At 29.5% G+C, this 11,149-nt stretch overlaps 1 long non-coding RNA gene across 6 annotated transcripts; it reads left to right on the top strand.

The window, feature by feature from the left end:
* The first annotated feature begins 6,317 nt into the window (after positions 1-6,317).
* LOC107951759 (uncharacterized) lies at positions 6,318-9,023 on the top strand. 6 transcript variants are annotated; one of them, XR_005908506.1, is made up of 5 exons: positions 6,318-6,672; positions 6,852-7,064; positions 7,202-7,321; positions 8,531-8,619; positions 8,769-9,023. It is a non-coding gene; the product is annotated as an uncharacterized lncRNA (long non-coding RNA). The 6 variants fall into 6 exon arrangements; XR_005908495.1 differs by having other exon boundaries at positions 6,318-6,748; XR_001698587.2 differs by having other exon boundaries at positions 6,329-6,748; positions 6,852-6,912.
* Positions 9,024-11,149: the final 2,126 nt, after the last annotated feature.

The following is an 11,149-nucleotide window of genomic DNA, read 5'->3' as shown; positions in this document are numbered from 1 at the left end:
CCTGTACGGGGCAATAGAAATAGGCATTGTTTCTGGCACTAGCTCAATACCAAACTTCACTTCTCTAACAGGAGGTAACCTAGATAACTCTTCTGGGAATACATCTAGATATTCACAAACTATCGGTACTGACTCAATCTTCTACCCGGATTCTTTAGTATTCATCACAAAAGCAAGGTAAGCTTCGTACCCTTTTCTCATATACCTTTGAGCCAACATCGAGGTAATCACAACCTGCAGTGCATTCAACTCATTTGAATCAACCGAGAGAATCTCACCATCTAAGCATTTCAATTTAACATTCTTGCTACCACAATTTACAATCACCTCATGAACAGTCAACCAATCCATGCCAAGTATTGCATCGAACTCGTCGAATGGCAAAAGCATAAGGTTAGTCAAAAAAAATGACCTTGAATCATTAAAGGACAATTCTTACAAACTTTATCGACTAACACTGACTTGTCTAGAGGGTTCGACACCTTAATCATAAATTCTGTAGGCTCCAAAAACAAATTCATGCTAGACACCAATTTCATGAAAATATATGAATGGGTTGACCCCGGGTCAATCAAGGCAATAACATGAACATTATGAGGAGAAAATGTACCCGTAATGACATCAGGAGCTGAGGCTTCCTCTCTAGTGCGTATAGTATAAGTTCTCACTAGGGTTATAGAGTATTACAACACATATTGAAACATTTAACATCATTAAACTATTCATATATTAATTTAAATATCAATAATCAAAACTAAATATTATTCATAGCACAGATACATTTACGGGCCTAAAATCGAGTTTACGGGGCCCTAAAAATTAATTTGGAAACAACCAGAGACTAATTTGAATCAAAACTAAAAAATATGAAAAGTTTGAAGAATTTTAGAAATAGGGGTCACACGGCAATGTGAAAGAAACCAACCTGTGTGGCCTCAAACATGGCCGTGTGGCTACCTCACACGCTTGTGTACTTAGACCATATAACTAATTGTGACCGTGTGAAAAATCATGCACCTAAAATTAATAAGGCACATAGCTGTGTGGCCAGGCCGTGCGCCACACACGGCCGTGTGACAGCTCGTGTCTTAGGTCGTATGCACTGTAAAAAGCTTCCAAAACAAGGCAAACTTTCATCCAACTCTTAGGTACCAAGCCAAATCAAAATTAACCATTTTCATACTTTAAAAACACATTCAAATAAGCCTAAAACATGCCAAAACATTCAACCTAAGTGCCTAACCAATGTGTCATCATTGATACCACAATTCAATTATCAACCTCAATTCACATATCACACCAAACTAATTTGCATTCAAGTTCATAAGTTCATATATAAAACTCATGCCAAACTTACCATTTCTTCTTATTTTATTCACATTCATTCATACCTTGATTGAAACACTTGCTTAAGGTTTATATCAAATGACCAAAACAACTTATATGAACATATTTACACCAAGATTAAAGGTACATACACAAGCAAACTAATACCAAGCTTAAGCATCTTTGTATCAATCTCATATATAATACATGAAATAAGTATTCAAAACATATACAAAACACACCTATTACATGCCATATAACCCAAAATAAACGTATCAAAATCTACCAAAATGTATCTGGATAGTGAGATATTCAAGTTGATCCAACCACCCGACTCTAGAAAAAGTTTTCTACAAAGAACATAAAAAATGACACGAGTGAGATTCAATAGAGCTTAGTAAGTTCAACAGTTGAAACAATAAAGCTTACCGTATAAACATATTTATTTCATTAACAAGATTAATGTCACATCCTAAAAACCGGGTTAGTAGAATTGGACATTAGATTATGGGTTTGAGAGAAAAATCAGATTTTATGTCATAGAAATTAAAATAGGATAAAATAAATAATTAGTTAATATTAGTAAAAATAATAATAATTAAATTAAAAAATTATGGTATTAAGAATCGAGGAATTAGTAAAGATTAATATACACTAATTTGGAATAGTGATTAAAGTAGAGGTTAAATGTGTAAATTAAAAACTAGTGGTTAAAAGAGAAGCTATTAGAACAAGGGAGAATAGGGGAGGACTTAAAGGGCAAATAGCCCAATTTTAAAAAATAGTTAGTTGTCTACAAAAAGCCACACCCATCGTTTGTGTATATTTTTATTTTGTTTTTCTCTATTTCTTTTTCATTTTTAAATTTTGTTAGATCTAGATTGGAGAATTTTCTCTCAAAAATTTATACATCTCTTATATTTTCTTAGCATCCAAACACTATTTATTCCTTCAATTTTTCAAGAAAATCACTCCTTCTTCTCCAAGGTCTCACATAAACTTACCTTTATATTTTCCATTTTCATAATTATTGCGCACTACTACATTCACTTTAGGGAATGGTGCAGAACCAGTGGGACGAATTCCATGATTTTTTATTAACAACTCATTATTTTGTTCAGCCACCAAAAGGCATGAAATCAATTCAGAATACCTTTTAAAACCTTTTTCACGGTATTGTTGTTGCAGAAGCACATTGGTAACATGAAAGGTTGAAAATGTTTTCTCTAACAAGTCCTCATTAGTTATGTTTTCTCCACATAGTTTTAGTTGAAAACTAATTTTGAAAAGTTCCGAATTGTATTCACTTATAATATTAAAATCTTACAGCCATAAGTGCATTCAATCATAACGAGCTTTAGGGAGTATAACCGTTTTCTAATGGTTAAATCATTCTTTCAAACTATTCCACAACACAAGAGGGTCTTTCATAGTGAGATATTTCACTTTTAATCATTCATGTAGATGATGACGGATGAAAATCATTATTTTTGCCTTACCTTGATTAGATTCTTCTTCATCTACTAACATAGTATTTCCTAGACCTTTAGCATCTAGGTGAATTTCAACATTTAGCACCCATGACAAATAATTCTTGCTTGAGGTGTCTAAAGCCACAAATTCAAGTTTGGAAATATTTGACATTATAATCACTTGAATCAAAATAAAAAATTAGTAAAATAATAAGCATTCTCAAATGTAAAATAATCCAAATTATATATACCAAATTTGTGAAATAATAATATGTATGTCAAATATCGGCATAAAGAGGAATAGTCATAATAATAACTTAAAACAAATTGCATTAATTGAAATTTCTTTTAGGAAAAAAATTATATATAATTATCATTATAACATTTAAGTTGTAAAAATAAATGCGCAAATGTTACCCAAAGTAAATATTTCATCTAGAAAATAAAATAAAAGAATGATAAAAATATGTATATCGTATATAGTTTAACGGGAGTTATACGGGTGGTACGTGATATTCGTGACAGGTTTTAAATATTTATAATGAATCATTCTTGAAACTAACTATTATCACGATGAAGGAAAATGTACCTATCGAACAGTAGTATAACTTTAGCAAGACCGGATTATCAAATCCAAAGGAACTAAAAGTACTAGTATCAACTTTCTTTTTATTATCTAGCCTAAAAAAAAGGGGGTTTTGTTTATCTAACTAATTAATTAAACTAAGAAATCACAGAAAAGAAATTTGGGGAAAATACTTTTTGGAAAACTCGATTGATTGAGACAATACCTAAGGAAAAATCCACCTAGACTTCACTTGTTATTTGACTCTGAATCGGACGATTTATTCATTCAACTTATTCCGTAGAGATCCCTAAGTTATATTATTATCTCTTTCGAGACTAACAACTTCTAAACCTAGATTGAATAATTGAAATCTCTTTCTAATTAACGCCCTAGGGTTGCATTAACTCGATCTATGGATCCCCTTATTAGGTTTCACCCTAATCCGGCAAAATCTTGTCACCCTATCTCTAGGCGCGCAACCAACACCACTTAATTATGACAAATTTACTCTTAGACAGGGTCTATTCCTCCTTTAAATAAGAGCTTTAACTTGAATCAATATCCTGGAATATCAAAACAAGAATTAAGAACACGTAATTAAGAACAAGTCAAATATTTATCATACAATTCAGATAATAATAACAAGATCCATCTTAGGTTTCATTTCCCTTAGGTATTTAGAGGTTTTAGTTCATACTAATGAAAGAACACATCTCAAAAGAATAAAAATAACAAAATATAAGAAAACCCAAAACTCCTGAGGGAATTTGAAGGGAGATCTTCAGTCTTAATGGTGAATCCGGCTTCTGAGATGGATCGATCAGCTTTCTTTGAGCAATTCCTTGCTCCCTTCTGTGCATCCGCCCTCTTCTACTCTTCTATGGTGTATTTATAGGCTTTGGAATACCTAAGAACCCTCAAAATTGGCCTTTTCCAAATTGGACCAAACTTGGGTTCGGCAGGGACATGCCTGTGTGACACGCCCGTGTAAGTCGTGCTTCGATCCTATCAAATTGACACAGCCATGTGACACGCCCGTGTGAGGAAGTCCAGCCCATGTTGTTTTCCTATGTGGGTCCATTTTCTCCGTTTTCGGCCCGTTTCTCGCTCCTTTTACTCTCCTATGCTCTCCTAAGTATAAAACATGAAATTAAAGGATTAGGAGCATCGAATTCACCAAATCTAAGGAGAAACCATCCATAAATGCATTAGGCATGAGGTAAAAATATGTATAAATTACGGTTTATCAACGGGCAAATTATATAAAGTTGAAATGGTGTGAACTTCACTATGAACTTGTAGAAGCTCGTGCTGATAACTTGTTATAGAAAAATTAATAAAACAATAATAATAAGTAAAAAGTGGATGAAAAATATGGGAGAATTTTCATTATTTAATTTTTACTTACAAGGTAATATTTATAAGCTCCTATACATTCAATTAATAAATGTGAATTAAGTTTTCTTAATTACTACATTTAATCATCTCTTGGTTATAAATGAAATAAAGAGTTTTATCTCATTACTTTAATAAATATTTAAAGAAATTATAAACATCCATTTAATGTATTTATATCAATAAATATATTAACAATTATTTAATTGAATAAGGATAGTAATGTAATTTTATACTTATTACTTGCATTTTCCTAAACATCATTTTACCTTACTAAACAATGTAACATTATTACTCGTTTATTCAATTCAAATTTCTATTGATTCTCTATTTTATTCCTATTGCATGCTATACTATTATTTTATTCTATTTCAATCAACTAAATATGTCGTAAGGTTTGTGATGTTGGATGAATTGTAGCGTGGAATGACTATATATGTCAACAATCAACTGTTTTTATACCGCTTTTTTGTCTTCATCAGGGAACACTTAAGCTGCCCCCCATTTGACCTGAAAATGAAATCCATGCTTTGTTTCATTTCTCATAATTCTCACATTCCACGCCCATCAACTCTTAGCCTTTGTTTAATTACTCATAATTACTAACTTTCAAATTTTTTTAATTTATTTCTAATAAAAAAAGTAAGGGATAAATTAAATAAATATTTGAAGATTGAGGGCTAAATTTGTTATTATACTTTATATATGACTACCAAATTTTAACATTGAAGTTTTGTTCACTCATTTAATGCACAGGGGCTAATTTATCATTTTTCAATAAAAAGACTAAAATGTATTAAAGTACAGTGCAAAGGTTTTGTAGTAGTTTTACCTAATTTTATAACAATTTTACATAAACTAAAGATGATAGAATATGATAAATTATTTAAAAATTATGATTATAATTGCTATATTTTACAATGATTTGTGTAAAATGGAAATAAAAAAAATGTAGAATGGTGAAAATATAGTTTACTTCTATAATTGTAATAAGCAGTAACAACAATTGAAGATGGCAAATTAAATGACAAGGTTTGTGGAGTGATGAATTGGGTTGGGAGTTTGAAAAACAAAGGGGAGAATCCATATTTCTGGCCTTTTTAACCATTTATTGGGCTTAACCTATACTAGTACTTAAACTTCATTTCAACAACAATCAAATCATTTTTAGCATATAATACTAACCAACAATCCCATGATTTGCTGCTAGTGTTGGCCCACTTTTAGTTTAGTTTATATTTTGACCAAATCTATGTGTAATCAGTATTAACTCAATTAGTATTAATATGAGAAGATGTATTTTTATTTTCTTATTTTATATTAAAATATACTTTAATTTAAATATTTATTCTATAATTTAACTTAAAAAATAATTAATAATTAACTAAATACAAAATGTGATAGAATCTATACTAATTATGTTAAATTAATGTTAAGTGTTGAAAAAATTATCATAAAATAATTTAAAAAATCTTTCAACCTCTGGAGTCGTCATTGCTTACCTGGAATCCTAAGAAAAAAACTGAAGCCCTCGAATTGATGGCTTATGTTAAAATTGAGTCAGATTTCGAAAACTCTTACAGCATGTTTGGTTGGATGAAATTGCTATTTCATTCCGTCACTATTCCGCGTGCTACAGTAAAGTAATAGTTTGCTTCACCGTTTAAGTGATTCAACAAAATGGCTATTGCACCCTTATTCCCTCAGCTGCTGTAATAGCCATTCAAGGGTTAGGGGTCTGAATTGCTATTCAACGCCAGAACCGTAATAACATTTTCACATTTTTGGACCAAAATAGCCCGCCTCTCTTCTTCCCAAAATTCTCTCTAGATTTCTTCCTTAACATTTATCCCCAAATCAAGTCAAGCATCCATTCACCCTTCATCTTCATCTCCTTAAATACAGTAAAGGGTACGTTTTCTTTTTTTATCTGATTCACTTTTGTTTTCCTTGTTCTTTTCTACATTCAGCGAAGGGGTGCTCTGAGGTTAGATCATTTTCCTTTCTATGGGTTTTTTTGTCCATTCAATTTCTAGGGTTTTGAAGGCTTGGATCTCTCTTTCATTTACCTTTTCTTTTTTGGTACATAGCAAGCAAAGAGGTTTTTTGACTTTTGGTCTACATTTCTTCCAATACTAGCTTTTATTCAAGGTCTACTCTCGATTTCTTGTTTTTCTTGCCTAGATTTTGCTTGCTTGTTCAATTTTTTTCCCAATTTTTCCTGCTTAAGTTAAGCTTGATCTTGATAACTATCAATTTATTTTCTCTTATGTTGATTGACGAGAGCTAAAAGGAAAAAAAAGGTAAATCATTTAAATACATATATGTATGTCTTGAACTAGATTCTGTGCTGAAGAAAGAAGTTGGATTTTCTTTTTCTAATTTTGAAAATTATAGATTATTGGATTTTCATTGTTCTCTCATTATGTTTATTCTACAGTTGCTTCTCTTTGGCTCTTTGGACTTATGCAAAAGGCTTTCCCTATAGGTTGGAGATAAAGTGCAAAAGGGTCAGGTGTTTTGCATCATTGAAGCAATGAAGTTGATGAATGAAATAGAAGTAAGTTTTTATTCTTTCTGCTTGGAAAAATATATAAAGGTTTTTTCATACAAATGTTAACATTTCTTGACTTTTTTTTCTTGTTATTATATTAGAACTTCTATATTCTAAATATAGAATAAACTAGACTTATTTAAATCTGAACACTGAATCATGGATCTAAAGTTTGAGATAAAGCCCGAAGCTCTTGGAGACTTGAAGTGTCTTTTAATTTATGTCTTGAGTGCTCCAAATAAAATATGCATAGGAGTTAGACTACAAATACTTTATTGGGCATATAAGTTGTTAGGACAGCTAATGTAAGATGCTAGACAAATGTGCAGTTCCCTTCCACAAAAGAATCAATGCCTCTGCTGCTTAGAGCATTGTAAGAGTGAGAAGGAATAAGATCTTATGTGTGCAATATTTTTTCAAAAACAAATTGGTTAAATACTTCCTTTAGATTAATAGTAACAGTGCCTTTTATGTTTAGGTGGAGAAAATATGCACACGTAGCTTGTGATCCAAATGGAAACATTGAAACGGATATAAGCAAAGATACCAAAAAAAGAAGATAGAATTAGAATGACTTTAAAAAAAAAATTAAAGTTGATGCAATCATATATAAATTGGGAGAAAGGATGCTTTAATGAATTTGGTCATAAGCATGGTTTAGATGCTTTCTGTTGAAAAACGATTTTTAGTATCTGGAAAAAAAAAGAAATGAAATTTAAGTGTGGGACAAGTGTATGTTTTAACAGAGGCTGAATGGAAGGAAACGCTTCGTGTAGTTGGCTCAAGAGTTTTGCTTTTAAGATCTTTAGGACTCTTGAATGTGTAAGGCCCTAAGGTCAATGCTGAACAGAAACCTAGGCAAGCTTGACTGGTACTTTTTGGTTATCAGGATACTCTGTTGCAGGTTTCAATTAGATGGCCAGTTAGTTTTCCATTTTTTGATTGAACAGTCATGCTTCCTTGATTAAACTTTAACCTTAAAGAGACTTAATATTAAATAGATTCCATATTAGTTCTTCCTCTTGAAGCATTCTCAACAACCAACCTGATAGTTGCATTTTAGCTTGTTTGGCCAATAAGAGATTACCGCCCATAATTACTGCACTTGGCAGTTACAGTATCACTGTAATCTGTTGTACAGCCTTTAATCAATTGTTTTGTTGCATTCATAGTTTATTGAAATTTTCATACTGTCTCTTATGTGCCTAACTGTAGATGAAAAATCATTGTTTCAATAAGCTGATCAATCAGGAACCATAGTCGAGATCCTTGTAGAAGATGGCAAAGCAGTCATCGTTGGTACGGTGAGTATTCTTTGCTACCTTGATTCCAAATAATGTATATGGATGGATCGATGGGTATTGAATTGTGGATTTGAAGTAAATTTGATTGTTTTTGTCATTTTTATTTTGGTTTTTTCTTGCTCGGACGTTCTTTTTTGTCATCTTTACAGCCTCTGTTTGTGATTGAACCTTGAAATAAGACTGTCGAGTAGCAAAGTAAAAGGTGGGAAGGATAGGCAGGCAAGCAAGTTGAGTTGGTGGGATTTTTCTTCCTGGTAATGTAGTTTGGATTCATTAAATGGGCAGCTTCTTTTGTGGTCTAGTAGCTTATTATATACTTCTAGTCTTATAGCCATAGTAAATAAAAATGTTATTCAAACAAATGTTAATATATACTTCTAGTACGAGATACTTCATGCTTTTTACTTTCCCTTGTTCAAATAAAAATGTTATTCAAACAAAGGAACAAACTGAGTTCAAACATAAAAATGATTGAAAATGAATATGATTAGATAGGGGCTATCGAATATGATTAGCATATTTTTGAATATAAAATTAAAATATAGAATTAAACTAAAATCAAATTCAAATAAAAGAAATAACAAGAAGGCCAGTAAAAAAAATGAAATTTTAATTAGCTTTTATGAGAAAGTAATTAATAAAAATCTATCGTTTTCTTTTTCTTTTCCTAAAAATAAATTAAAAACATGGCTTTTTTTTTTTAGCTTTACAAGTATCTTCAAACACGGCTTGGGCTAGTATCAATGAAGAAATTTTTAAAGAAAACCAAAATGACTAGTAATTAAAAGAGCTTTTCAACCTAGTAGAATAATTAAATTATTTATTTTACTAATGATATTTTAGCATATTAAATATGTATCGTAGTTATATATTATTTTTATAGTATTATATATTATGATTTTTTGATTCATATAATAATAATTATATTAAGAATTTTATTAAATTTTATATTATTTTATTAAATTATATTTAATAATAATTATGTTAAAATATGCTTAAATTATTTATTATTTTTATTAAATTATTTTTAATAATAATCTTATTAAAATTTAATAACAATAATAATAATCATCTACTAAAAAAATCTATTAAGGGTATTCTGGTCATTTTAGTTTTTTTTCCTTATGCTATTACAACATTATTCCATTCAACCAAATACAAGAATACTATTACAATTCTATTCCATTTCATTCAACCAAACAGTTGAATTACTAATTACAGCTTTATTCCATTACATTCCATTCAATTACAACCTTATTCCATTAAAGTGAACTAAACGTATTGTTAATGTTGCAACACACACTTCTCATCAGTTTTCATATAAAATAAAAAGTAAATACATTTTTGGGTAAATTATAGCGGCTAATTTACTAAAAAAATGCTCATTTCTAAAATTATTTACGAAAATGGGTCAATTTTTTGATTATTTATCGAAAATGTCCAAATTCTTCGAAAGCACATCCACGTCAGCACAAAGCCAAGGGCTGTGTCAGCAAAACCGTCCCTATAGGAGTGTTTTTGCCATGTCAGCACAAATCGCACCCTCATAGATGTGCTTTGTTGATGTGGCAAAAACGCTCCCCCAAGGACACATTTTAACCCGTGTTTAAATTTTCAAAAAAAGTCATTTTTTAAATATTATAAAAATAGATCAATTTTTTTGAAATTTTACAAGAATAAACCTTAAAAAAAGGCTCAAAGTGATAATACCATTTTTTTAAGGTGTCATCAATTAATATGAAAACAAAACTTACAAAGCAAATTTGTATATAGACTTAAAGTCTCATTTCCCTTGTTTTCTTAAGCAATGTGGGATATGATATATGTGTATATATAGACTCATGAATAGGTTTGCAGCTTGTTCCTAAACAATATAGGATTCCTTCCTCTTTTAACTAGTAACATGAGATTAAAAGCTACATTATATTTTATATTTTTTTTACTTAGAGTTTAAATTTTTTTTAAAAAAGTTAACATTTGTTACATTATAAATAAAAATTTTAAACTCTATAAATAAAAAAATTATAAAATAAAAAATGAGTATGGTAAAATATTAAAAAATAGATATTTAAAAAATTACTAATAGTTGAGTGATCATTTTGTAAGTTTTTATAATTCGACAGCTAAAAAATCATAGTTAAGTGACTACTAATGTAATTTAATCTAGATATAAAAATATGAAAAATAATTATTATATTTTATGTATATTATATATTTCTATAAAAAAACTTATTTAACATAATTATATACTATGTTTAAATAGATTATCTATCTAGTCAAAATACATCTGAAATAAATTTATCATCATTTATTAGGTGATGAAAATTAAATTAAAATTAGAATTAAAAAAATAATTAGGATAGTAAAATATTAAAAATAAGTAAATATTTAAAAAATATATATCAATTTTTTAAAATTACAAAAAAAATACTATTTGAGTGCCAAATACTCACCATTTATTTATTAATCAAACATTCATAATATAAAATAAAATTAAAAAATTAAAAGTATAACTTCTAAATTTAAATAA

Source organism: Gossypium hirsutum, chromosome A02 (genome assembly GCF_007990345.1).
Source record: "Gossypium hirsutum isolate 1008001.06 chromosome A02, Gossypium_hirsutum_v2.1, whole genome shotgun sequence".
Taxonomy (NCBI): Eukaryota; Viridiplantae; Streptophyta; class Magnoliopsida; order Malvales; family Malvaceae; genus Gossypium; species Gossypium hirsutum.
Note: the sequence above shows the minus strand (reverse complement) of the source record. Positions and strands in the feature narration are given on the sequence as shown.